The sequence below is a fragment of the Diceros bicornis genome, chromosome 9 (genome assembly GCF_020826845.1).
Source record: "Diceros bicornis minor isolate mBicDic1 chromosome 9, mDicBic1.mat.cur, whole genome shotgun sequence".
Classification (NCBI taxonomy): Eukaryota; Metazoa; Chordata; class Mammalia; order Perissodactyla; family Rhinocerotidae; genus Diceros; species Diceros bicornis.
Genome location: NC_080748.1, coordinates 27,193,486 through 27,221,262, shown reverse-complemented (window position 1 = coordinate 27,221,262; position 27,777 = coordinate 27,193,486). Strand labels below are relative to the sequence as shown.

Sequence of the window (27,777 nt, the reverse complement as noted above, 5' to 3'; positions counted from 1 at the left end):
ACCAAAGGGAAAGACAAATAACAGCACTCTTCCCTCTGCTTCAGAGTCAAGAGAGTTCCCAAGAAAAGGTGGGGATTGCAAAATTACCGTTAAGTTGTCCGGGTAAAAAGACTTTTCGGGAGGAAAACATCAATAGTTTCACAGATTGCTTTTTTCCTTGCGACATGTTTCAAAGACTGGAGAAGGAAAAAGTCTTCTAAGAAAAGTGCGACTCGGAGAAGGCAATCACAAGCTCGAAGCCCCGTCTTTCATCTCACCCAAGAACACCCCCCGCCCCCCAAGAAAGGACAAGACCGTGAGAGCAAATGACCAAAATCCCGAGCAAAAAGCGAAAGTCCAGCATCTTTCCTAGGAGCCCGCTAAAACCTCAAAAGCCTGCCCCCGCCCCATCCTGCCCAAATTGGAAAAGCCAGACGCGGTCAGCGCTACCCTGCCGGGACCGAGGCGCGCGGAGCGGGAGGGCGGCGCGGGGAAACTCACATTCCTAGGGCACCTCACGCCTTAGCGTCAAGGACAACACACACGGCTGGGTCCCGCGGGGGGTACTGTCCCCACCACGGACCGGAGGCACCGGCTACTCCGGGTTCTCAATTTTCCGCCGACCTCAAGTTTCTTGTCAGGAGCAGACGGACGTCAGCGGGCCGGGAAAACGGCGATAAAGGACGGCTCGGTTCGGCCGTGGGGGAGGGGGCGCTCGTCCCACTCCTCCTGTCAAAGAGCCGCGGCCTGCGGAGCCCCGCCGCGCCCCGGCCCCGGCCCCGGGCGGGGGGTCCTGCTGACAGATCCGCTGGGCGGCGGCCGCTCCGCCGCAGCCCGTCCGCGTCCCGCTCAAACTACAACTCCCCTCCCCCCACGCCCCCGTCGCCCCGCGCTCCCGCCACATTCCGCCCGCCGCCGCCCACTTGCAGACACCCAATTACCCCCAACCCTATCTCCTCGCCTTTTTCGCGATTAAAATGAGGGCGGACCCAGTGCCCACTCCCTGCAGCCCCCTACCGCCTGCCGGTCCCACCACTGCCACCTCCCGAGTCCCGCTCTGCCACTTCTTCAGGCTCTTACCGACTGCGCCAACCCTGGCGAAGCTCTGCGTATTGCCCTTTGCTCGAAGTAATTTTTGGCGATTTTTTTAGTGATTTTTCGGCGAAGTCCCAGTGGCGCTATACTCTCGGACAGGTTACCCCGTCTCTCCCGCTAGATTGATGAGATCAGGCATCACTCGAAAATGGCGCCGAAAGCGCTGAGGCTCCTCATTCAAATTCGTTAGAGCCAACCCCGCCGCCCCGGGGCATGCCGGGAACGCGGGCTGCCTCCACAGCTGTCAATACCGCCTCTTAACCACCCCTTCTCCAGCTTGCCCGACACTTCTGCTCATGCGCAAACTCCTACCCCAACCCCTGCGCCTAGAACATGCGCAGAATCATTGCTGTTCGCCGTTCTCTCTTCGCTTCCTCAGTCTCAGTCCTTCTTTTTTTGCGCGTGCGTTCAGCTCCTTTGCTCAGCCGCAGAGGTGGAGGGACCGTGGGGACTTCGGGCCCTAGGGTCCGCAGATGACATGTCAGTCGATAGGCATTTATTTTACTGTTCGAGGAAAACAAATAAGGGTGCAGCTTAGGCGAAAAGAAAAACGTCTTATTGCCAGTGACTAATCTCCTAACAACGACATGTGTCTCTGAGACTGTGTATGTGGATACACGTGTACTTAAAACAGCCCCGCCTGTGTGCAGAGCTCTTGCTGTACGTCAACGCTTTACAGGAGCTATCGCACTTAAGCCTCAGAACAACTTTATGAGGTAGGTACTATTATTATTCTCGGTTTGCAGACCAGGCTCAGAGACTTTAAGTAATTTGCTTAAGGAAGCACAGGTAGCAAGCACGTGGATAAGTCCGCATCTGTCAGATTCTAGAGCCCAGGCCTTTCTCTACCTTGCTGTGGGAGCCAACCTGAGCACCCACAGGAGGGGTGGTTTCCCCTGCTCAGCAACTCTGTGTGTGTGCGTGTGCGCGCGCGCACGCGCGCGCCTGCCTGGAGTTAAGGATTACTTAAGTGTTGGAGCCCTTCTTCCCGGTTCTAGGCTGCTGCGAAGGCGCTTCCATCGAATCCAGTTTCTGTCACCATCTTACTTGTTCTTAAGCATTCTGCTCGGTTTTGGAGAGGTGAATGGGCAGTCTTTAGGTGTTACTTAGGGTGATTTTTTTTTTTTAATGGGTAGTAAGGGATCTGAATCTAGCAAAGACAGGTTTCCGTGTGCCACGCATTGATAAAGTAATAATAGCTAGATACCACGTATTGATTATACTCTGGCCTGGGCACTGTGCTAAATAAACGCTTTACAGATTGATCTTGGTTACGGCTCACAACAGCCCTATGAAGTAAGTATTATCCTCATTTTACACGAGGCCACCCGAGACTCAGATTAAGAAACTTAAAGTCTTAAATTAGTAAGTAGAAGCACAAAACCTAGGCAAATCTGTGTCCACCTTCAAAAACTAGGTGCTATGACAGGACAATAAATGATAAGTTGTCAATATTTTAGCACTTCCTTAAAAACCTCTTTTAATCATTCATTTACTTGGGAGAGTTATCCTCCTTGCCACCAAGCTAGTTAAGATGAAAATTTAAAAAAAAAAAAAAAAAAAAACTGCTATTGATCCTAAATGATTAAATTTTAAGATTATTTTTGACTCGTTTTTTCCTGATCCCAAGTTATAATGAATTTTCTAAATAATCCAGCAGTTTAAAATCTGGGGTATTGCTACGTTTTTTCCAGTTTCTTTTTTCAAAATAACTTGTGATGAACCATAACTGTTTGAGTGTACAAAGACATATATCATTGTGAGGGTTAAATAAGAATGGATATGAAAGTGCCTGAAGTACTAAAACGTTAAGGAAATGGGAGAAGGCTAGCATGGTTCACATTATTGAGGTACAACTGGAAGAGAATAATAATTTGAGATCATAATAATTTGAGATCATCAAGAATTAACATGGCAGAGTAGTATGCTTGGTTCACATCTCTATGCTACTTTTGTGCACTGGTTAAGTGAGTGGACTTTGGAACCAAACTGCTTGGGTTTGGATCTCAGCTCTGTTGCTTACTAGCTTTGTGACCCGACATGAGTTACTTTTTCTCAGTTTGATCTTTCGTAAAAAGAGTAATGCTAGTAACCTCATTGTGTTGTTGTAAGAATGTAAATGTAAATATTAAAAGACATCTGAACAGTGCTTGGTATATTAGTAAATGTTAGCTGTTGTTGTGAGTGACTCATTAACAGTGATCTTTTAAAATGGCTTCTTGAGAGGTGTTTTAAAAATCAAACTACAGTTAGTGCCATTAGGAGTTAGCATTTGTGTTCAAGAGCCCCTTAAAATGATAAATCAGCCTGACAAATTATTTTTGCCAAATATGAGTAATGATTTCTGTCAGATGAATAAGGATATTAATTTGTTTTACTATTTCATAAGAGTAAAATATGGAAATGGAATACTTTTATTGCTTTTTCTGATTATTAAAGAAAACTAAAGGAAAAAAGACCAGGCCAGTCTAAAATATATAAAGTAAAAACCATCCAAAGTTCTGTCAATCAGAGATAAACACGTATTGTTTGTACTTTAAAAATATACCTATGGAGGGCCAGCCCTGTGGCGCAGCGGTTAAGTGCGCACGCTCTGCGGCCTGGGGTTCGCAGGTTCGGATTCCGGGCACGCACCAACGCACCGCTTGCCAAGCCATGCTGTGGCGGCATCCCATATAAAGTAGAGGAAGATGGGCATGGATGTTAGCCCAGGGCCAATCTTCCTCAGCAAAAAAAAGGAGGATTGGCATCGGATGTTAGCTCAGGGCTGGTCTTCCTCACACACACACACAAAATATATATATATACCTATGGGGAGAATTGGCTAGAGAACGTCTGGATAAGTGGTATATTTGGGGAACTTATTTGTAAGATTGTACTAGAACTTCATGAACGGGTAAATTTTTGATCTAGCCCCCTTTTAGATGTATTCTGTCAAGAGAATTCTAAAGTGACCATGATGTTGTTGATAAATAGTAACATTTATTGAGTACCTACTATGTGTCAGCTAAGCATATATATACATTTTCCCCTTGCATCCTCATAACTCATGAGGTGTGTGCAATTATTATCTCTGTTTTGCACAGACTAAAGTTTATGTGGAGGTCACTTAGAAGATTTAAGTCCTTAAGGATTTTGTTTAAAATCCTATTTAATAAATAAAAACCCTTCATTAAAGCTTCTTGATTGACTAAAATGGGAGAAAACAAAATCAAGTAACATGGTTCCTATGCCTTAACAAAAAGCCCAGCTGCAAAAATGGTGTTTTGAAAATGAAGAATTTTATGTTTGACCACAAGGGGGTGCAAAATACTGAGTTGAATTTTAAAGAAAAAAAGAAAAAGAGCACTTTTACTTCAGATCATCAAATTCACAAGTAAAAACCTAGTAAGAATACATTCCCCCAGCTTTAATACTCCACATGATGATGTACAATATGAGAAGAAAGAACTCATTTAGGTATTGTGCTCAATTAGGGCAGAAGTTTTCAGCTTTCTTTCATCTTCAGTACAGTGAAGAGTTAATCATCCCTATTCCTAGCCCTGTCCACACACCCAGTTTGTGTCTCTGCATACTCTTCTTTACTTGTCATTAGAGCAGAACTGAAGTCATAATTTAAAATCTGAGGTTTTACTTGGAGACTGGAATGCAATCACCAGCAAACGAATGGTAAATATGGGTAGTGTGGAGAACAGAGGTCTTGTAATTTCAATGCTTTTTTTCCCTCCTGCTGTTTCTAATGAGTAAGCTACAACTGATGGAATGTTGGCTTCAACATATTAACTTATTTAGATAAAACTGTGAAAACTATAGTCTGTTCATCTTTTAAGAAAGAATGAAGACTCAAAGAAAACATTTTGAACAGGAACTTGAAAACTTAGTGTACACTGGTGAATGTTTTAAAAACAACTTGCTTAGATGGGTTTTAAAGTATCTTTTCTTCTTGGTCTTGTTTCTCTGAGGTGGCCTTAATTTTAAAAAACCTTTTTAATTGGAAATAATTTCAAATTTACAAAAAGTTGCAAAAATAAAAATAGTTCAAAGAACACCCATATCATTTGCTTGTTCTTGTGCATAGGCCTCTCTCCACATTTATGTAAATTTATGTACAATTTTTTTCTGAAGCATTTAAGCTTGAGTTACATACATCCTCACCCTTCACCCCTAAATACTTGAGGCTGTATTTCCTATCAACTTCATAAATTTACATGGAAATACTGCAGTCTACCATCCATATCCCAGTTTTGTAGGTTGATCCTTCTAGCATTTGCCCCTCCGGTATAGGAGCCAGTCTGGGGTCAGGTACTACATTGAGTTGTCATGACTCTTGAGCTTCCTTTACTTTGGAGCATTTCCACAGCCTTTCTTTATCTTTTATGACCTTGACATTTTTGAAGAATACAGCTTCTCCCTCCACTCTCCTTTTTAATAGAACGTTCCTTATTTTGTTTTTGTCTGATGTTTCCTCATGATTAAACTGAGGTTATGCATTCTCAGCTGAACTACTGCACAGGTGGTATTGTGTCATTCTCTGGGTATCACTTCTGGAAGCACATGATATCCATCTCTCCCTCATTGATGATGTTAATTTTGATCACCTGGTCCATACGTGGCCTGACTTTTCCACTGTATAGCTCCTGTTTTTTTTTCTTGCTGGCAATTAATAAGCAATTTGTGGGAAAACATTTGAAGATATATCCTGAGCTTCATTCCATTTTAAATTCTTTAAATTCCCATTTAAATTTAGCATCCATTATTGCCGATATAATTTTACCATGATGGCTGCACAATGATTCAACAAATCTAATACTCTCTCTACAGGAGGCATAGTTAGCCCACAGCATTCTACTACAAACAAAGAGCCCTCTCTTTTCCCCTATTTATCTATTTATTATCTGCATTAACTTATGAATTCCTATGTTTTTCCATTTCTGTATTAGCTTTGTTTTCATGTGTTCTTTCTATCTATATTGATGTGTATATTTTGTACACTTTTTCTGAACCACTTGAAGGTAAGTTACATACATCATGACCTTTCACCCCTAAATATTTAAGTCTGTATTTAATTATTTTGATGTCCCAGATTTACTGAGTGGGAGCACCTTTAGTGTGGGTCCCATGTCTTCGTGATATGTCTATATCATTTTTCTTGGGCACTTCCTTACTGTCTGGTCTAATAAGATGTTCCACGTTTACCTTGTCCTTACCCTGCCCCAGGAATTAGCCTTTTCTCTAAGGAGCCCTGTTTCCTGTTAGTGAAGAATGGTAGTAGAGGGCCGGCCCCGTGGCCTAGCGGTTAAGTGCGCGCGCTCTGCTGCTGGCAGCCCGAGTTCGGATCCCGGGCGCGCACGGTCGCGCCGCTTCTCCGGCCATGCTGAGGCCGCATCCCACATACAGCAACTAGAAGGATGTGCAGCTGTGACATACAACTATCTACTGGGGCTTTGGGGGGAAAAAATAAAAATAAACAAAATCTTTAAAAAAAAAAAAAAAAAGAATGGTAGTAGAGTAGTAGAGACCAAGTCTAGATATGCTCATTGCTACTGAGGTGTCTCTGTTTCTTGGACCTTTCAGGAGACAGAGCTAGGAAATATATACATATATACATATGTACAAATATGCATACACTAATATATACACATATGTTAATAACATGGGTTTAATTTTAAATTATTTTCCTAATAATTGAGAAGATATCATAGAAACATTTATGAAGCTCTGAATAAAGGCAGTGAAATCACAATCCACACAAACAACTCATACAATTTTCATGTTCCCTTTTAGTCAGTGTCTGTACACACAATTTTATAGGGTCATAGTGTGAAATAGTTTTCTTTGTCTTTTTCCAATTAACATATCATAAACATCTGAGTTACTATATCATGTTTACAATCTTCATTTTAAATTACTCTGCTACATATCATTTAGCAGATTCTACCATTCTTCTATTGCTGGACATTTAGGTTGTTTCCAATTATAAATAATTTGGAGGTGAACATTTTTATGCATGTACCTTTCCTAATTGACTTTCTTATTTATTTGCTTATTTATTGGGAGATTTCCCAGAAGTGGGAATACCAGTTCCCCAAAGGTAGGTATGTTTTGATGGATTTGATGTATACTGGCACACAGATTTAATCAAACATTTACCAAAGTCCATACCAGAATTGGATATACAGAAATGAAAAATATGTAGTCCCTGTTAGCAAGGAGCCCAAAAGTCTAAGGGAAGAAAGATAAAGTCTTTAAAAATTATAATTTGATAAATATAGAGGAAGAATATTTCACCCAGGTTAGAAATAGGTGGCTCAGGAAAGCTTTTCAGGAGGAGGTGACACTTGAGCTGTGTCTTGAAGGATACATTGGTGGAGCTGTCTTGAAAGATATCTTGGTGGAGCCTTAAAGGACTGGAGGTAGGGGCTGGCCTGGTGGCGTAGTGGTTAAGTTCCTGCTCTCCACTTCAGCCGCCCGGGGTTTGCAGGTTTGCACAGACCTACGCACCACTTATCAAGCCATGCTATGTCAGGCATCCCACATATAAAGTAGAGGAAGATGGGCATGGATGTTAGCTCAGGGCCAATCTTCCTCAGCAAAAAGAGGAGGATTGGAAACAGGTGTTAGCTCAGGGCTAATCTTCCTCAGCAAAAAGAGGAGGACTGGCAATAGATGTTAGCTCAGGGCTAATCTTCCTCACCAAAAAAAAAAAAAAGGACTGGAGTTATTCCAGTGTAAAAGAGAGAGTAGAAATAGGACATAGAAAGCATTTTAGGCAGAATCACTGGAGCGTAAGAAAACAGAGTGGTCAGAAACAACCTGGCACGTTCAAGAAAATTCAGGTCGTTTGTGTGGTTTGTTGCCTAGGTGCCTTTGGAAGAACTGAGAAAGGTCAGCCTGATCAAGTGGATAGAGGTTAAACCATAAAAGGCCTTTCATGTCACCTTTATATTGACACAGTTGAAAAATCTTAAACCAATGAGTAATAGGATCAGATTTATATTTTAGAAATTCACTTTAACAAGGTCCCAGAGAACAGATTAGAAAATGCAACAGCAGTGGTAGAGAGTCTTTCAGAGGCTATTGTAGTATCCAGGCAAGAAATAAAGAGTCCTTGAACTAAAGAAGTAAAAATGGGATGAAATGAAGTATAAAAGAGATTGGATTTATTTAGTCAGTATTAATATGTAAGTATTCCCAGATAACTATTTGGCACCTACTCTGTATCACGTGTTGTGCAAGGTACTGAGCATACAGGGGTGAACAAACAGCCACTCTTCCTCCCCTTAGGGTGTAGTTAGTGAGAGAAACAAAGATTAAATTATTAATCTACAAACTACAACTGTGATAAGAACTATAACAGAAAAATACAGGATGCCATGAAAGCGTATACCATGGGGACCTAACACTAGAGATTTAAGTAAACCCTTCCTAAAGCGAGATAGTTAAGCTGAGATTTAGGAATTAGCTAGGCCAAAAAGAAAGGAAGAACATTCTAGGCAAAGGAAGAGCATATGTTAATGTCCTGAACAAGAGAGACCAGTAAATTCAATTCCCACATTGTTAGAGCAGAGTAAGTAAGGATGGAGAAAGCTGAAAGCTGAGACTAAAGAGGTTGAGGAGCCTTTGTATACGGAGAGGAGAGAGAAGGAGGCCTGTAGCATGACCCCTGGGTTTCTGGTGTGGGCAAGCCAGTGGCTGTTGGCACCATTTTCTGAGATCGGGAAGACAGAACAAGTTTGATGAATTTTGATATGTGCAGTGTTGATTTTGAGATGCCTGTGGGCTAATACATCCTCCCGTCCTCACTTTAAAGCTAACTAGATATTAGGATTGGATTTTTGATTTACAAGTCTGGAATGTAGGGGAAAGGTCAGGTTTGCATGTTGTCTATAGATTTACTAGTTGACCAATTGTAGATGGTAGTTTAAACTATGGGATTGGATGAGATCACTCAGGGAGGTATGTAGAATGATAAAAAGGTTCAACATCTTGAACCTTGGAGTTCAATCTTGAACTCTTGAACTCTTGAATCTTGGAGAACATTGTTTGGTAGCTACACAAATAATGTATACACAGGAAAAAATTCAGTATAAATAGTAAAGATACATGACAAACTGAAAAATATTTTTAACATTAAAGCAGATAAAGTGTTCATATCTTCAGTATATAAAGAGATGTTTATAAGGAAATAGAACAGTTAACAAATATAAAGTTAACAAAAGAAGAAAAACAAATACAAAAAATAATTAATGAATATTTGAAAAGGCACAACATCAAAGTAAATGTAGAGAAGAGATATGTAAGTTTTCACCATCCTATCTCATCGTTACTGAATTACTTTTTTAAGTCAACAATTGAGGACATGTATTGTTAAGAGACTGGACTGTCTTTATCAGACTGATGGATCACATAATTCTTACAAATCTATTTTTTAAAGCATTTGCTTCTCTTGTTCCCTAAAAAATTAGATCTCATTTGTTAGCATGACTTTAGTGTTGCGACTACAGTCACAGAACTTGAAAGATAAGGAGAATCCAATTGGATGACCTTAAGTTATCCAAAGATACACAAAATGAACTAAGTGGTGATGAGTGTTAGCTACAATCTTAGTGGTAGATGGAAGACTTAGGTTATATGTAATTTGAATATGGGAGATATGTCTGTAAGATCACCCCCCCTTTTGGGGGACTCTGATAATTAACTTCAGTGCCCAGGAATGGCAACCCTAACTTGCTTGAGATGATGCAGTTTTTATCAGTGAGTCAGAGTTTTAACCACAAGAAGATATAAAATTAAATGTAGAATGATTTTGTAAATCAAGCATGTACTATTATGGCTTGGGAATGATCTACGTATTTTAAGTTCTTGTAATGTTTAAGAAAATTAGGCCTATTAGAGTATATACGAGATTAATCTTGAAAGGTATAAGAGAATTTTCAACTATAGTTGTGCAAAGTATTAGGACATTTAAAAGAACTTAAGATTCTCTGTATTTATAAGTTTAATTTATTAGATTTAAAAGAGTGTACTCAGAGAGGTTTTGTTTATTAATAAAACAGTAAGTACTTAAGGAAATAGAAGATATAAAATTCTAAATGCTAAGTGTTTAAAGGACCTTAAAAAGCCCTCTTAAAAGTGATTGCTGTTAAATTTTACAAAGAATAACCAGATTTTCAAGTTGAATTTAAAAGTTAAGGAAGAACTAAGTTTTTTACTTCTTAACTTTGATAAAAATTTAAATGACCTCTGAATAATCTTTTTGATGCACAAAGACATAAAAAAAACCTTCCTCACCTCGATGGTATGAGTGAATAAATGTACATTCAAACAGCCGCCCTTTTGGAAAGTAATTTAGCAATATATAAAAAGGGTTATAAAAATATTCATATCTTTCCTGTCACAAATTCCAATTTCAGGAATCTAGTGTAGGTGAAATAAATCCAGAATATGGAAAAAGATCTATGCAGAAAGATGCTCCTTCCAGCGTATTAAATATAATAGCAAAAAAAGGGGGGAGATGAGATGTCTAATAGTCGTAAGATTATTGAGTAACTTGTGGAAATCCACTGGATTTACTGTTAGCATCATCACAGAATGATGCATACCAACATGGAAAAATGTTTATAATTGCAAAATGTAAAGATGCGTAATTAGGATGATTAGAACTACTTCTAAAAACACACAGAGAAAAAAATACAAGAAAAAACTTTCAACTCATATCACAGTTTTCTGATCAAAGTTAAAAATATACACGTTAAAAAGCCAATCTAAAATTTGGCATTGTTGATACTGCCAAACTATGCTTCTAAGGAACACTGGTGTTCCATGAGCTAGTCCAGTGCTTCTTAAATGTTGAGAATTTGTTGAAAGTTATAGATGGTTTGTCTAGAATCATGTGCATATATGAACAGTTTGCATATAATTTCAGAGATGGATGGTGGTCGATGAGTTTCTGAAGAAAAACAGAGGAGCAACTATTCACGCATATGGGAGGCAGAATAACGGTCCTCCCAAAGATGTCCACATCCTAATCCTCAGAATCTGTGAATATGTTATGTTACACGGCAAGGAGGTATTTAGGTTGCAGACAGAATTAAGGCTGCTATTCAGATGACCTAAAAGTAGATTATCCTGGATTATCTGAGTAGGCCCAATTTAATTACAAAGTTCTTCTGAATGTGGAAGAAGGAAGCAGAAGAGTCAGTGTCAGAGAGATGAGAGGTGAGCAAGACTCAACCAGCTATTGCTGGCTTTGAAGATAGAAGGGGGCCATGAGCCAAGGAATGAGGGCAGCTTCTAGAAGCTGGAAAAGGCAAGAGAACAGATTCCAGAAAGGAATGTAGCTCTGCCTACTTGATTTTAACCTACTCAGGCCCATTTTGGACTTCTAACCTCAGAACTGTAAGATAATAAATTTCTCTTGTTTTAAGCCACTAAGTTTATGGTGATTTGTTACAGTAGCAGTAGGAAATTAATATATCTAAACAGCCATTTTGTATGTGTGTTGATGTGTGGCTGTGGTAGTGCATATGCATACATACATATATAGAGATATATTTCCTGGTCTTGAGAGTTTCATAATGGCCGGGACTATGTCTGTCCTTGTTCTGTGTCTTCAGCACAGTTACTGGCATTGATAAATATTTAATGGGAATGAATGGTACTCAGCAAAGAGAGACAGGATCACCAATTGCTCTGCCACATGAATAAATTTGAGAATTACTTGTTTTACTGTATTATGTTCTGTGTATTCTTATAATTTGTGTTAAAATTGTAAAGAATATAAAACAGCAAATATTTGTTATATATTGAATGTGAAGGCTGTTTTCTAATTGAAATAAATTTATATTTACTGAGTATCTATTATGAACAAGGTATTCTGTTTGAAGACTGTTTTGTACTTGTTTATTATCATATATTTAAAACATTGTGCTATAAATAGCTATGCTTAGGATTTTTTCCCTTCCGGGAATATTATAACTAGTAAACTAGAAGGATTGTAAGAAAGGCAAAAAGGACAAAGTTTAATAATGGCTAGTTTGAAAATGTTTCTTATTTGTGTCATATATCCATAGCGACTTATTTTCTACTATGAGTTTTCAAATTTATTATTTACATGAAAATTTCAAAGTAAACTTCTAATCATGTTAAGTGTATATATTTGTATATACACTTGTATATATTGGTAAAAATATTGTATATATTGGTAAAAATACCAAATCTAGGTATTTTTCTGTATTTTTTTTGTTTAACCAATTCATAAAAAGTACTTTTTATCTTTTTTAGGTCTGTGAAGTGTCAGACCTCAAGATGGACAACAACTGTTTAATTAGATACAGCATCTAGTCTACTACTGAAATCATAAACCTATGTAACATTACTGAAATTTGCTGGTAGGAACATGATGAATTTCCCCCCACAAATTCACCCATGCACATTCCCTTTTTACAATGCAAGCTTGTAGTTTTAGATATTGACACTATCTTTGTTCTGTCAATTAACTTTGATAGTTTCTTTTCCCTGTAGCTAATTGATACATTAAAAAATAATTATAAAATCCTCCTTAGAGGTTACCTAAATGGTTCATAACTATAGGCTTTATTTAATTAGGTATCAGTTTAAGAGAACATACTGTTTAGAAACATTTATTCTCCAGCTGTGTAGATTCTTTTGAGGAAATATCAATATAAGTACTTTTTATCTATAAATATTTTGGATGACTCTTTACAAATTTTAAAGTATATCCATATTAGTCACATGGGATAAAATTTATACATGCATCAGGAAATGTACTTCTGTCCTGGGAAATTTACTTTGCATGATTTACAGCTCCAATTTCTGGATGTGTTAGATTCATATATAGAATTTTCAACTCTGATTCTGTTAAGATTATGGAGGTATGAGGTTTTTTCCCTATATGAAGAATTGCTTTGCTTCCGTATTCTTGGCCACAGATTATAGGACAGAAGTAAAATTCACTTACAGTTAATGGTTAATATTTACTGAATAAGTATGAACTTCCCCCCCCTCCCCAAAGCCCCAGTAGATAGTTGTATGTCATAGCTGCACATCCTTCTAGTTGCTGTATGTGGGACGCGGCCTCAGCATGGCCAGAGAAGCGGTGCGTACCCGGGATCCAAAGCCGGGCCGCCAGCAGCGGAGCGCACGCACTTAACTGCTAAGCCACGGGGCCGGCCCCAAGTATGAACTTTTTTTTTTCCTCTGTTACCAACAAGGATACCTGAAAAGGGATAAACCTATTTGTTTCAGTTATCTACATTCTACAAAATTAGTGTGAAAATGCTGGCTTTAGATGAAATATTAAATACAATGTTTTGAAACATTGTTTTGAAAATAATGTAAACTTTCTTAGTAAAGGAAATTTAGCGTATTCAGGTTTGGAATCATAGAATCGTAATAGTTAAAACATGCCTCTTTGTAACAGCCACCCATTGTCAAAGGGCCCTCTGGAGCTACTGAGAACAAATTCATTCCCACCTACAGGTGATAATCCTTTAAATATGACCACTATTATCTTCCACCATGAAGACAACTGAACCCCACACTCCAAACATCCTTAGTTTCACTTTATGATTTTAAACCCTTCACCATCTTAGCTTCCTTCTGATTATTCTCCAGTTTAACAGGGCCCCTCTCAAAAAGTGACACCCAGAATGTCATATACATGGGGTAAATCATATACCAAATATGGGCTGAAATATATCAAGGGTTGGTTAACTTTTTGTCCTAACCTTTAAAATGTTTGAACTTGGGGAGCAATTTAGGATAATAAAAAGGACAGGTAAATAGTAGAAATGGATCTAGTCTTGACCTTTTATCAAAAGAAAATTGGAGGGTTTTAATAAAATAAACTTTACATTGAGTAAAGAACTTTTAAAAATTACAACTCATGACTTTCTCAGAGACTCGATTGACTTGGGATAAGCCTTGTCCTGGAAGTTGAGGAGGACAGGGAAGCAGGAATCTATTAACATTCATTTCTTATTTATTTTTAGTAAACAGAAGTAAAATTGAGACCCTCTGGTCTCTGGGTAACATGTCTGAGGATGTGTGACCAGTTCTCTGTGACAGTTGAGCCTCCTGTTACATTTCTATGCTTAATATGTAAAAAATTATTTCTTGTAGAACAAATCTATAGGGAAATAAGGAAAATAAAATACAGCACATTCTCTTTTGGCAAAGAAATGCTTACGTGTTTAAAACAAATTAACTTTTTAAGGCAGCTCTGAAGAAGTAATTTATTTTAAATAGGTGAACAGTTTACAGCTCTTGTGGGAACACTTTTTCCTTACTTTTCTTCATCATAGGATTAGGCCCTATGTTTTTAATTTAAGTCCTTTAATTTTTGCTGTTAACATTTAATTTACTTGATGACCCCATACTGTTAACTTTTGACCCAGTGAACTCAGGATGGTATATACAGACCATATACCTAATTTTAAAGAAACTCTTAAAGAAAAATAAGAGGTTTGATGTGACACAGAAGATTAAATTCATTCCAGCTTTCCATGTAGAGAAGTGTCATACATACTAATCAAAGAACTTTTTTCCCCTTTTGGAGGATATATTTTTATAAGCCTAGTATTTTTTTACAATTAGATGTTTATGCCATTGGCAAAATAACCCAAAGCTGATATGACTTAACTGCAATACTTTTAATAAACTGCAAAACTACTAATATAGTATGGTATGTACAAAACCTTTTCCTCACAAGAAATTCTTGTAGCATGTGACTAAATCTAATGATCCCCCCATCTACCTTTATTTATACTCAAATTTCCTTTCCTTTTATATAAAATTGAAATTCCTAAAGTTTAATCCTTTAGATGTAAAAAATATTAGTACATACGGTTGTTAACTGTGATAAAGTTCAAAGCTGCTTTTAAGTCACTTGATGTAAAATACATTTTTATATAACTTTTATTCTTAAAACTAGACTTATAGACTTGCTTTTGAACATTTATCCCCTAATTATAAAATACATGTACATTAAAGAAAATTTTAAAAACAATCAGAAATGATTGGAAGATGTTGCTTTTGAAGGCCCCTTAACAATATATCACTTTCTTCCTTCCTTCCCAGTTGACAAAGGAAGGCTCTATATTTGTCTTTTGTATACATACTGTATTAGTATTATTGAATTTCATTCATTTAGTATTAATTAATACTGTACTTTGTTTCTCTTCTTCAGGAAAATTGTAGTTTGTATCTTGTGGGAATAGAAGGTTCCATCTTTCAGGCATCAGGGAGCAAAGTAGGAGACTTAGGAAGGCACTGGGATCCCTGTGATCCACTAAGGTCACACTATTCATGCGCTAAGGGTGAATGGGTAGAAACTGAGGGGGCATAGATAGGTTAAGTATTGTCTATGACAATAGATAGCAGTGAAAGGAAATCTCAGTTTATAGGGAATCTAATTCCTGATGCAGTGTAGGTGTGTGCATGGTGTGTGCTTTAAAGAAATTCTGGTGAACTAAGAAGGTATAAAAATTGTATTTTGTTATATAAAATTAATATGAATCGTATTATTTATTGAACCATTTAACATGCAGCTTAATAATTATTATGGGCATCTTTAAATATGCCACATTTACTTTATTCAGAAGTGAACAGATAGTTAAGCAACTGCTGTATGCTAAACACTATTAGGTATGGGGGTATAAACAAGGTTTCTGACCTCTGGGAATAGTGCAAGCTAGATATGTTTCTGTGTATGTTTGTATGTATACCTTACCTAATAAGGTAGCATGGTTGTCATTTCATAATTTCAATACTAGCAGGAATGTTGTGAAATGTGCTTTAAATATTTTATTTATTTATTTATTTTTTGGGGGAAGATCAGCTCTGAGCTAACATTCATGCTGATCCCCCTCTTTTTGCTGAGGAAGACTGGCCCTGGGATAACATCCATGCCCATCTTCCTCTACTTTATATGGGCCGCCGCCACAGCATGGCCTGACAAGTGGTGCATCGGTGCATGCCCGGGATCCGAACCCGGGCTGCCAGCAGTGGAGCGTGCACACTAACTGCTATGCCACGGGGCTGGCCCCTATTATTTTTTTAAATGGAAATATTTTTGTGTGGTTTTACAGTCATGGAGGGAAATAATGAGATTTTGGACTAGGGAAGTAATGGTTAGGATAGAGAAGAGGGAAATGTCTAGAATGACTCAGTGAGGGAGGTTCACAGCTGATAGTTTTTTCTTTTCTGATAAAGGAGACATAAAAGAGATAAGGGCACAGGTGAAGTAGCAAGTAAGATGTTATAAAATATATGCTCTAAGGAATGGGAGAGGGAATTAAACAGGGAGCAAGGTTATTAGCAGGAGAGACTGATGTACCTGGGAATCTAGGCTGGATAGGAAAAGATATGAAGCTGTGTGGGAGATTGTGGTTTGAAAGAAAAGGGAATAGTTGAGGAATGGAGGTTAAAATAAGGTTAGAAAGCAGGTGTTTAGGGAGTAATGGAGTGAAAAAAAAACCTGGAATGATAAGTGGTTGTCGTCAGAGATCCATATATTGGAGTCTAAGGCTGTGGAACAATTTTCTGGTGATCAGAAGGTTGCGAGTGTGGCTCTGGGTGTGGACTGCTGAATGAAGTGGCTGTAAGCTGGTGGAGTCAGAGTTCAGGGCTGGTGGATGGGTTGTCCCTATGGACACTGAAGTGGCACACGATGGCAGAAAATGTAGGGGAGGTAGATACTAGAAGCCAAGTGCCAAAGTCCTCAATGAATAAGGGAGAGAATGACTGGGCAATTAAGTAATGAGAATGAAAGAGAGGAATAAAAAATTACCAAGACTGGGGCCGGCCCGGTGGCGCAAGCGGTTAAGTGCGCGCGCTCCGCTGCGGCGGCCCGGGGTTCGCTGGTTCGGATCCCGGGCGCGCACCAACGCACTGCTTGGCAAGCCATGCTGGGCGGCGTCCCATATAAAGTGGAGGAAGATGGGCACAGATGTTAGCCCAGGGCCGTCTTCCTCAGCAAAAAAAGAGGAGGATTGGCGGATGTTAGCACAGGGCTGATCTCCTCACAAAAAAAAAAAAAAAAAAAAAAAAAATTACCAAGACTGTTGATCATGCCCCTTTTTCTCAAATTAAGAGTTCTGAGGGCGAGGACTGTGTCTTCTTTAATGCTGTAAATATTTGCTGAATTAATGAATAAACAAATGATGACCCCATCATTTTGAATACGTATTTATTCATGGTGAATAAGTATTTCCGAGAACTTTGGGTTTTTCTTTTTACAAGCAATTGATATTAAAGAAAATACAAATGAGCAAGATGTAGGAAAAAATCAATAATCCCATACCCAGAAATAACCACTGTTAACCCCATTATTAAATTTTCATACCTGTTTGTTGTTCCTAATTTCCTAGCAATAAATATTCAGCTATATAATATACTTTAATGGCTGAATCAGTATTCTATTATAGAACATAAGGATGTTACCATTAATTTTAGCAGTTTCTTATTTGGGGGTATTTATTGATTCTAACCAATTTACTAGTAAAAGGAAAAAGCTAATAGTATGATTAGATTTTAGTTAAGTTAAATTTTTGCCTTACTTATTTCCTTAGGATGCAGTCTTAGAAGTGGATTTTTTGGTAGGGTCTTCATAGCGAGCCTGTTTATCTTTATTTTAGGCCTATTTCTAACAGGCTTGTTCATGTGCATTCTTATTCTATCCTGGATTGGAATCAGAAAATTGGACAGTGTTGCAGGTACTGACTGATGCAGGCACACCGACAGCCACAAAAGTGAGAACTGGTAAGTAAAAGTCCTTCTTCGTGGGAATAATGATCGGTGTTTTAAAAACTTGGAATCAAGTATACTTTTCATGACCACAATAAAAAATGATTCACGAACTGAATAACAGGATATAGTGGTCAATTCAGAAATGCATATTCAAATTAAATAAAAACCTCTATGAATAATCTATATTTGTTGACAGCATCCCATTTTAGGAGAGGCTTTAAAAAATCATGAATAATCATCAAGGTCACTGCTACTCAAACTTTCACAAAAGTGTGGATAATAGCAGAGAAGAATGAATAAGTGCCCTAGAAGCTTGGTCCCAAGCTAGGATTTTCTTTAGTTTCATTTTTTGTCATAAATTTAATATAAATGTTGCATTATACACCATAATAGTCCTATGTTGAGTATGAATATAATGCTTATACGCTTTTTCAAAATATCTGGGTAGAATTGATATCTAAGAAGATGCCCCATGTTTATTCAGTGGCTTTTAACACCCTGGCATACCACAAATTTCTCTTGCCCCAAGCTGGACTTTTAGAGGCAAAGTTCTAGGGTATTTCATGGTTGTATGATATGTTCCTTTTCAGTTTTCTTTTCTACAGTTTAGCCAAGGCTATTTATAGTAGTGTATGGCAGGGAGTAGATTAATTGATGCTTACCCACTTTGAACCTGAGAGTGTCACAGAGTGAAAATTCAGTATCATTGCCAACAGAAAGCACTATAAGAAATGTTGAAGAAAGTCCTTCAGACAGAAGGGAAATGATACCATTTGGAAATACAAATCTACACAAAGGAATGATGAGCCCTGGAAAAGGTAACTACATTGGTAAATGTGTAAGTTTTTTTTTTTTTTCTATTTAATTCTCTTTTAAGATAATCAAATTTAAAAATAGTAACAATATATTATGGTGTTTACAACATGTATAAGTAAAATGTATGACAACAATAACATAAAGGCCAGGAGGGGAAAAATAGAAGTATGATATTATAAGATTCTTTTGCTATATGTGAAGTGGTGTAATATCTCTTGAAAGTAGACTGTGATAAGTTAAATATGTAGACTAGAAACCCTGATGCAACCAGCAGAACAACAGAACAGTTGTAGCTAATAAGCCAACAAAGGAAAAAAAATGGAATCATAAAAAAATACTCCATCCAAAAGAAGGCAGAAAAAGGAACAAGGAACAGATGGAACACATAGAACAAACAGAAAACAGCAAGATGATAGACTTAAATCTAATCGCATCAATAATCACATTAATTTTAAATTATCTAAAAATCCTTATTCAAAGGCAGAGATTGCCACATTAGATAGAAAGCAAGACCCAATACACTTTACATACAAAGACACAAAAATGTTAAGAATGAAAGGATGGAAAAAGATATACCATGCTGATGCTGACACTAGTCAAAAGAAAACTAGTATGGCTATATCAACATAGTAGAAACAAACCAAGATTTCAGAGCGAAGAATATTACCAGAGATAAAGAAGGTCATTTCATAATAATAAAGGGGACATTTAATCAGCAGGATATAACAATCCTAAATGTTTATGCCCCACATAAGAAGAGGTTCAAATATGTGAAGCAAAAACTGGTAGAACTGTGAGGAGAAACAGACAAATTTACAATTATAGTCGAGCTTTTAATACCTCTCCTTCAATGATTGCTAGAACAACTTGAAACTTAGCAAGGATATAGTAAACTGAACACTATCCACCAATATTACCTAATTGACTTTTCTAGAACACTCCACAAATAGTATAATACATGTTCTCTTCAAGGTGTACATGAAACATTTACCCAGAGACCATATTCTAGGCCACGGGTCAGCAAACTATGGCCCTGGGGCCAAATCTAGCCTGGTTTTGTATGGTTTATGAACTAAGAATGGTTTTCACATTTTGAAAAGTTACTAAAACAAGAAAGAAAATTTGTGATAGAGACTGTATGTGGCCCACAAAGCTTAAAATATTTACTATCTGACCCTTTAGAGAAAAAGTATGCCTACCTCTGTTTTACACCATAAAACATGTCTCAATACATTTTAAGGGATTCAAGTCATGCAAAGCATGTTCTTTGACCACAATGGAATTATATTAGAAATCAATAACAGAAAGCTACCTGGAAAATCCACAAATATTTGGAAACAAAAGAACAGCTTCTATATAACCCATTGATTAAAGAAGGAATCAAAAGTGAAATCAGAAAGTTTTTTGAACTGCAGGAAATTAAAAATACAACATATCAAATTTTATGTAAATGAAATGCCTATATTAGAAAATACAAAAAGTCTCAAATCAATGACCTCAACTTCCACCTTAAGAAACTAGAAAAGAGCAAATTAAACACAGAAGCAAAAGAAACAAAATAATAATAAAGATCAAAGTGGAAATCAATGAAATGGAAAACAAAAATCAATTGAGAATATCTATATAATCAAAACCTGGTTGAGATCAGTAAAATTAATAAACCTTTAGCCAGACTGGTCAGGAAAAAAGAAAGTGAGAGACAAGACACACATCAGGAAGACCAATATCAGGATTGAGAGAGGTGATATCATTACAAGTTCTACAGATATTTAAAGGATAATAAGGGAATATTATAAACAAGTTTAGGCAAAAAAAATTCAGCAACTTGGATGAAATGGCCAGATTCCTTGAAAGACATAAACTACTAAAGCTCACTCAGGAAGAACAGATAACCTGAATGGTTAAATATCTATTTTCAAAAAATTGAATTAGTCGTTTAAAACATTCCCACAAAGAAAACTTCTGGTCCGTAGGGCTTCATTGGCGAATCCTTCCAAACACTGAGGAAAAAAATAATACCAGTTATACACAAACTCTTCCAGAAAAGTGAAGAGAAGGGAATACTTCCCAGCTTGCTCCTTGAGGCCAGCATTATTACCTTGATACCCATACCACACAAGACATTACAGGAAAAGAAAACTCAGGCTAGTTTCCCTTATGAATATAGATGTAAAAATTCTAAAAATTTTATCAAATCAAATCTAACAATAAATAAGGATAATATTATTGAGTGGGTTTATCCCCAAAATACAGGATTGGTTTAACCTTCAAAAATCAATGTAATTCACCGTATTAAACTTTTTTTTTTTTTTTTTTGTGAGGGAGATCAGCCCTGAGCTAACATCCGTGCTAATCCTCCTCTTTTTGCTGAGGAAGGCCGGCTCTGAGCTAACATCCATTGCCAATCCTCCTCCTTTTTTTCTTCCCCAAAGCCCCAGTAGACAGCTGTATGTCATAGTTGCACATCCTGCTAGTTGCTGTATGTGGGACGCGGCTTCAGCATGACCAGAGAAGTGGTGCATGGGTGCGCTCCCAGGATCCGAACCCCGGCTGCCAGTAGCGGAGCACGCGCACTTAACCGCTAAGCCACCGGGCCGGACCCCCGTATTAAACTTTTTAAAAAAGAAAAACTGATCATCTCAATAGATGTAGAAAACACATCTGATAAAATCAATATTCATTCCTGATTTTAAAAACTCTCAGCAAATTAGGAATGGAAGGGTACCTCTTCAACCAGAAAAAGGGCGTCTACAAAAAACCTACAGATAACCTGATACCTACTGGTGAAAGACTTCATGCTTTCCCCTTAAGATCAGGAACAACATAAGAATGTCTGCTCTTACAACTTTTCTTCAACATTGGAGGTTCTGACCAGTGTAATCAGGCAAGAAAAGAAAGAAAACACATTAAGATTGGAAAGGGAGAGGGCCGCCCCGTGGCTTAGCGGTTAAGCGCGTGCGCTCCGCTGCTGGCGGCCCGGGTTCGGATCCCGGGCGTGCACTGACACACCGCTTCTCTGGCCATGCTGAGGCCGCGTCCCACATACAGCAACTAGAAGGATGTGCAACTGTGACATACAACTATCTACTAGGGCTTTGGGGGAAAAAAAAAATTAAAAAAAAAAAGATTGGAAAGGGAGAAATAAAACATAATTCATCCATCTTTCAGTTGGTGGAATCTATAAAAAGCTACTAGAACTAATAAGTGAGTTTAGCAAGATTGCAGGATTCAAAATCAATGTACAACAATCATTTATATTTCTATATTCTAGCAACAAACAACTGAAAATGGAAATGCAAAAAATAATAGCATTTACAATAGCATAGAAAATATGAAACACTTAATAAATCTGACAAAAGGAATGAAAGACCTGTACACTGAAAACTGCAAATATTGCTGAGAGGAATCAAAGACGACTTAAATAATTGGAGAGATTTACCTGGTTCATGGGTTCATATTGTTAAGATGTTAGTTCTCCCCAAATTGATCCATAGGTTCAACACAATCCAAATCAAAATCCTAGTAGGCTTTTTTTTTTTAAAAAAAGAAACTGACAAGCTGATTCTAAAATTTATACAGAAATGCAAAAGATCTAGAATAGCCAAAACAATTAACTTCGACAAAAAGAACAAAGTTGGAGGGCTGACACTACCTGATTTCAAGACTTATTATAAATCTACCTTAATCAAAACAGAGTGGTATAAGTATAAAAATAGACAAGTCAATGCAACAGAATACAGAGTCCAGAAATAGACCCACATATATAAGGACAACAGATTTTTGACAAAGTGCAAATGTAAAAAAAAAAAATTTTTTTTTCAGTACACAGTGCTGGAAGAACTGGATATTCATGTACAAAAATATGAATTTCGATTTATATCTCACACTGTATACAAAAATTAACTCAAAATTGATCAGACCTAAATGTAAAACCTAAAATTACTATAAAACTTCCAGAAGAAAACAAGAAAATTTTTGTGACTCTGAGTTAGACAAAGATTTCTTAGATGTGACACGAATCCATAAATTGTGTGACAACACAATCCATAAATGAACAGATTGATAAATTGGACTTAATCAAAATTTTAAAACTTCTGTTCTTCAAAATACATTGCTAAAAGAAAGAAAAGACAAGCCACAGACTGGGAGAAATATTTGCAAAGAATGTAATAAAGGATTTGTATCAAGAATACTATAATGAACTCGCAAAACTCAATACTGAGAAAACAAAAATCTCAATTAAAAAATGGGCAATAGATTTGAACAGTCACTTCACTAAGAAAATACCCAACAGCAAATAAGCACATGAAAAGAGCTCATTTTTTATTAACCTCATTGGTCTTTAGGGAAATGCAAAGTAAAACCATGATGGAACAAGTGGATATCCATATACAAGAAACTGTATACACATCTATTAGAATGGCTAAAATAAAAAGTGTTGTTGAGGATGTGGAAGAATTGGAACTCTGATACACTCCTGGTAGGAATGTAAATGATACCACCACTTTGGAAGAGAGTTTGGCAGTTTCTTAAAAAGCTAAACAGACACCAACATATGATTTAGCCATTCCATTCTAAGTATTTCCCCAAGAAAAGGAAGCATGTGTTCCTACAAAGATCTGTGCATGAATGTTCATAGCAGCTTTATTTTTAACAGTCTCAAATTGGAAACAACTCAAATGTCCATCAACAGGTGAATAGATAAAGAATGATATATTTATACAATGGAATACTACTCAGCAATAAAAGGGAATGAACTGTTGTTACATGCAACATAGATGAATCTCAAAATAATATTCTGAGTGAAGAAATAGAGACAAAAAATTGAGAATATACCTTATGATTCCACATATATAAAATTCTAGAAAATGCAAACTAATCTTTAGGAACACAATGCAGACCAGTGGGTGCCTGGGGATTATAAAGAAGCAAGAGAAATTCTTAGGAATGATGGATATGTTCACTGTCTTATTCTGGTGATGGTTTCACAGGTGTATACATGCTAAAACTTATCATTTGTACACTTTAAATACACAGGTTAAAAGTTATCAATTGTAGGGGCCGGGCTGATGGTGTAGTGGTTAAGTTCACGCTCTGCTTCGGTGGCCTGGGGTTTGCAGGTTCAGATCCTGTGGGCGCACCTACGCACAGCTTAGCAAGCCATGCTCTGGCAGGCATCCCACATATAAAGTAGAGGAAGATGGGTACAGATGTTAGCCCAGGGCCAATCTTTCTCAGCAAAAAGAGGACGACTGGAAACAGATGTTAGCTCAGGGATAATCTTCCTCACCAAAAAAAAAAAAAAAAGACATCAATTGTACACAAATATGTGCTATTTATTGAATATCAGTTATATTTTAATAAAGCTTTATCAAGCTTAATAAATACATTTTAAAAATGTATCTAGAAAGGGGCCGGCCCGGTGGCGCAAGCGGTTAAGTACGCGCGCTCCGCTGCGGCGGCCCGGGGTTTGCTGGTTCGGATCCCGGGCGCGCACCGACGCACTGCTTGGTAAGCCATGCTGTGGCGGCGTCCCATATAAAGTGGAGGAAGATGGGCACCGATGTTAGCCCAGGGCCGTCTTCCTCAGCAAAAAAAAAAAAGAGGAGGATTGGCGGATGTTAGCGCAGGGCTGATCTCCTCACAAAAAAAAAAAAAAAAAAATGTATCTAGAAAAAAATAAAGGAAAATAATTTCAATTGAAATATAAAAGAGAATTAACCTTTATTAGAAACATACTAAGAGGCAAGAACTGGGTAGGTGCTTTAAGGATTACAGTATATGCAAATACATCATTTTCTATGTGCCAGGCACCGTTATGTGCACTTTACATTTATTAAGGTGTTTAATCCTCACAACTTCTTGAGGTGGGGACTATTATTATCCTCATTTTACAGATGAGGAAATGGAGGCAAAAACGTCACACAACTTCTGAGTGGGGGAGCTGAGATTTGAACCTGGGAAGTCTGGTGTTTTAACAGATCTTTATGACATCCATTAAGCTACATAGTTGTATTTCCAGTTTACAAAATGAGAAAACTGTGCCTCACAAAGGCAGTAATTTTTTCAAGATCACAGAATTTGTAAGTAATGTCAAGATTTAAACTCAAATTTGTTTTACTCCAAAATATACATTCTTCTACACTAGATTGCCCCCATTTAAATTTCTGGTTAAATAGCAAGACTGACAGAGGCTATAATAACTATTGATAACTAATAGCTCAGACTGTGTTGCTTCTCCCAAACCCCTTTTACCACTCAATATGTTGTCTGGCATGTTGAGTATAAATTAGAATATATATAGCACCAGCAAGCAACTAAGAGCTCAAAAATTATTTGTTGCTTTGTTTTGATACAATTCCATTTTCAATATTCATAGTATAGTGGTGTCTGTTGAAAACTAAGAAATTGAATGTGTGACCTTGGAGGATCTTTTCAGGCTAATATTAAAACCAATAACTTATCTATACACTTCTATAAGTAGAATTAAACAAATATGTTCCTATATCCCTAAAACTGAACTTGAGGAAATTTTTTCCTTTTCCATGAAATCTTCCTTTCCTCTGTGTGTGTGTGCACTTTAACTTATGGTTACTAGTCTGCAAGATACGGTTTGATATGTGGTCAAAGTGGCCCCAAAGAGATTTTCTTGGTTGAAGTAAAGAGAGTAAGCAAGAACACAGGAACATTCCTAAATTGCTAAAAAAAGTGATCCATTATTGGATAGAGTTCAATAGACATAAAACATTTACAATAAAATTACTTTTAGGTGACTTTTGGAGGCAGAACAGGGCATTAGTTAAGAAAAGTGGCATTGGACTCAGATCTCAAATCCTAGCTCTGCCCACTTACCAGCTATGTTACCTTAGAGATGTAACTTAATTTGGGCCTCAGTTTTGCCCATCTGTGAAATGGGTTAGTAATACTTACCTCACAGAGTTGTTGTGAATATTAAATGAGATAATAAATATATGAGCATTTAACACAGTGTCCAACATACAGTAAGTACTCAATAAATGTTCCACTGTTAGCTACTAGGAAGATACTGCTACATAAATGTAGGAATCCAAAGCTATATTAGATTAGATAATGATGAAATGCTAAAAGTATTTTATGATATAATCTCTTGTTTACAGAAAATGTATCACATAGATTCTAAAAACTCTTAGCTCAGGGAGCATCAAACTTGATCCATTGCTATTTAAAGAATCATGTAACACAGCACATTCTAAAATTGAACCCTCTTTAAAGGTAGTTTCCTATTTCCATAATTTCATAGCCAAGATTTGCCTTGGGGATGGAAATCCATGTTGACTCTGACAGTCTTACATTAAAACAAATTCCATATTTAAGAGCTAAATAGTTTAGATGACTTGTGTTGATGTGTCTTTTATATTCTATATTTTTTGAAGCCATAGCCTTTATACACAAGTACTGCAGTCTAAGAAAAGCTGCAGGTATTTGTGTATTTTACCTTAAGACATAATTTTTGTAAGATAGCTAGGAAGGACATTCAATTAAAAATTCAGAACATCGAGTGAGATAATCCAGAAAAACTGTGTCTTTCAATTTTATTCATTCAGTTTGTTATTCTCATCCATTAAGGGGTCAGCCAAAATGAAGAGGTAATGTTTAATAAGGGACAGCTTTGTCTGACCTGAGGGAGAGAGTTCCAAAGCTAGATCACCTCCCTAGAAATTGTTTTGAAATTGATACCTTGTCTTACAACAAAGTTCATACATAGCCATCGATCTTCTTCATCGCATTCCCTCATTAGTCCACAGGGTTTCAATCAATTTCTATATGATGATGACTTTCACATGTACAACAGGCCCAGTAACTTATCAAGAAAGCTTCAGTCCTCTGTCTTCTAGTGACATCCCACTTAGATCTGACATTAAGTTCATTTTTTCCCTTCAAGCTATTTCTTCCAAATTTCTTGGCTATTGTTGCTAACAACACAAATTTTTGGACCTTCCAACTTACAATCTTAGGTTCATTTCCTTATTTTCTTCCCTCCCATATGAAAACAATTGCTAAACTTGTTACTTCTTATAGTTATTTCTTTATAATGTACGTCAGATATGTCCCTTTTGATTTTTAAAATTGCCCATTTAATCCAAGCTCTTAAACGTCAATTTGTATTGTAGCTCTTGTATTGTATTGCATCGCATTGCACTGCATTGCAGCCTTTTGGTATTCTCCCTTGCCCCCATCCTGTCTTACCGCTTCCCCACTAGCCATTACAAAACATAAAATACTTTTCTTCAAACACGCTGTAAAGAAGTGTTGCTGGGTCAATAGGGAAAACCTGATTGACTAGAAAAAGGGAATTGAAATGGAATCTGCTTTCATTTCAGTGATTCTATCTGGAAGGAAGAGCAGAACCTTCAGGAATTGAATCACAACTTAGACAAATACGGCATGGGAGACTGTTGCTAGGAAGAGACTGATAATACATGGTGATAACTATCGGAAAGATAAAAGGAGACATAAAATTCAACTTTCCCTCAAAAGTTTCCCTCAAAAAAAAATTCAACTTTTGAGGGAAAGTTGAATTTTATGAAAGAAAGCCATTCTTTCCCTTTTTTGCTTTCCATATACCTCAGCTGGGACTCTATATGTGCAGTATTTATTTTGTTTGTGTTGTTCTGGTCATCATAAAGTTATCTAGGAGGCTAGGAGAGCTGACCACCTTCAGAGATGGGAAAGCAGTCTGTTCTGTCTCTAGTGACAACAGGAGTTCAATTCACACCAAACGTCTTTCTCCCATTTAGAAACATCCTGGTATTTAAGGCCTTTCACATAGTTCTTTTCCTTTCTATTTCATTTCTCTCTGCTCTCATGTTTGTGTTCTCTGTTGCTATCAAAGTATCACGTCTGGGAGATGAGCTGCCTGTTGCTGCTCTGCAGTAGTTTTGTATATTACTGTATCTCTAGTGCCTCAAACAGTGCCTGGGACATAGCACATAGTAAGTACTCAATAAGTATTTGATGAATGAATGAATGGTTATCTTTTCTCTCTGGCAATCCAAATCCATCGCCACTTAAAAAAAATCTACATAAGGTTTGCCAACTCCAGTAAACTTCTATCCATTATCAATCTAGTTTTAAATC

At 37.3% G+C, this 27,777-nt stretch overlaps 1 long non-coding RNA gene across 4 annotated transcripts in view; it reads left to right on the top strand.

The window, feature by feature from the left end:
• The first annotated feature begins 1,489 nt into the window (after positions 1–1,489).
• LOC131410181 (uncharacterized) overlaps positions 1,490–27,777 on the top strand; it is a 51,047-nt gene continuing 24,759 nt past the window's right edge. For 3 of the 4 annotated variants that reach the window (XR_009221182.1, XR_009221181.1, XR_009221179.1), the window contains exons 1-3: positions 1,490–1,790; positions 17,733–17,856; positions 18,561–18,682. This is a non-coding gene — a long non-coding RNA (uncharacterized LOC131410181). The remainder of the gene's footprint in view (positions 1,791–17,732; positions 17,857–18,560; positions 18,683–27,777) is intronic. The other variant, XR_009221180.1, reaches the window with a different exon arrangement.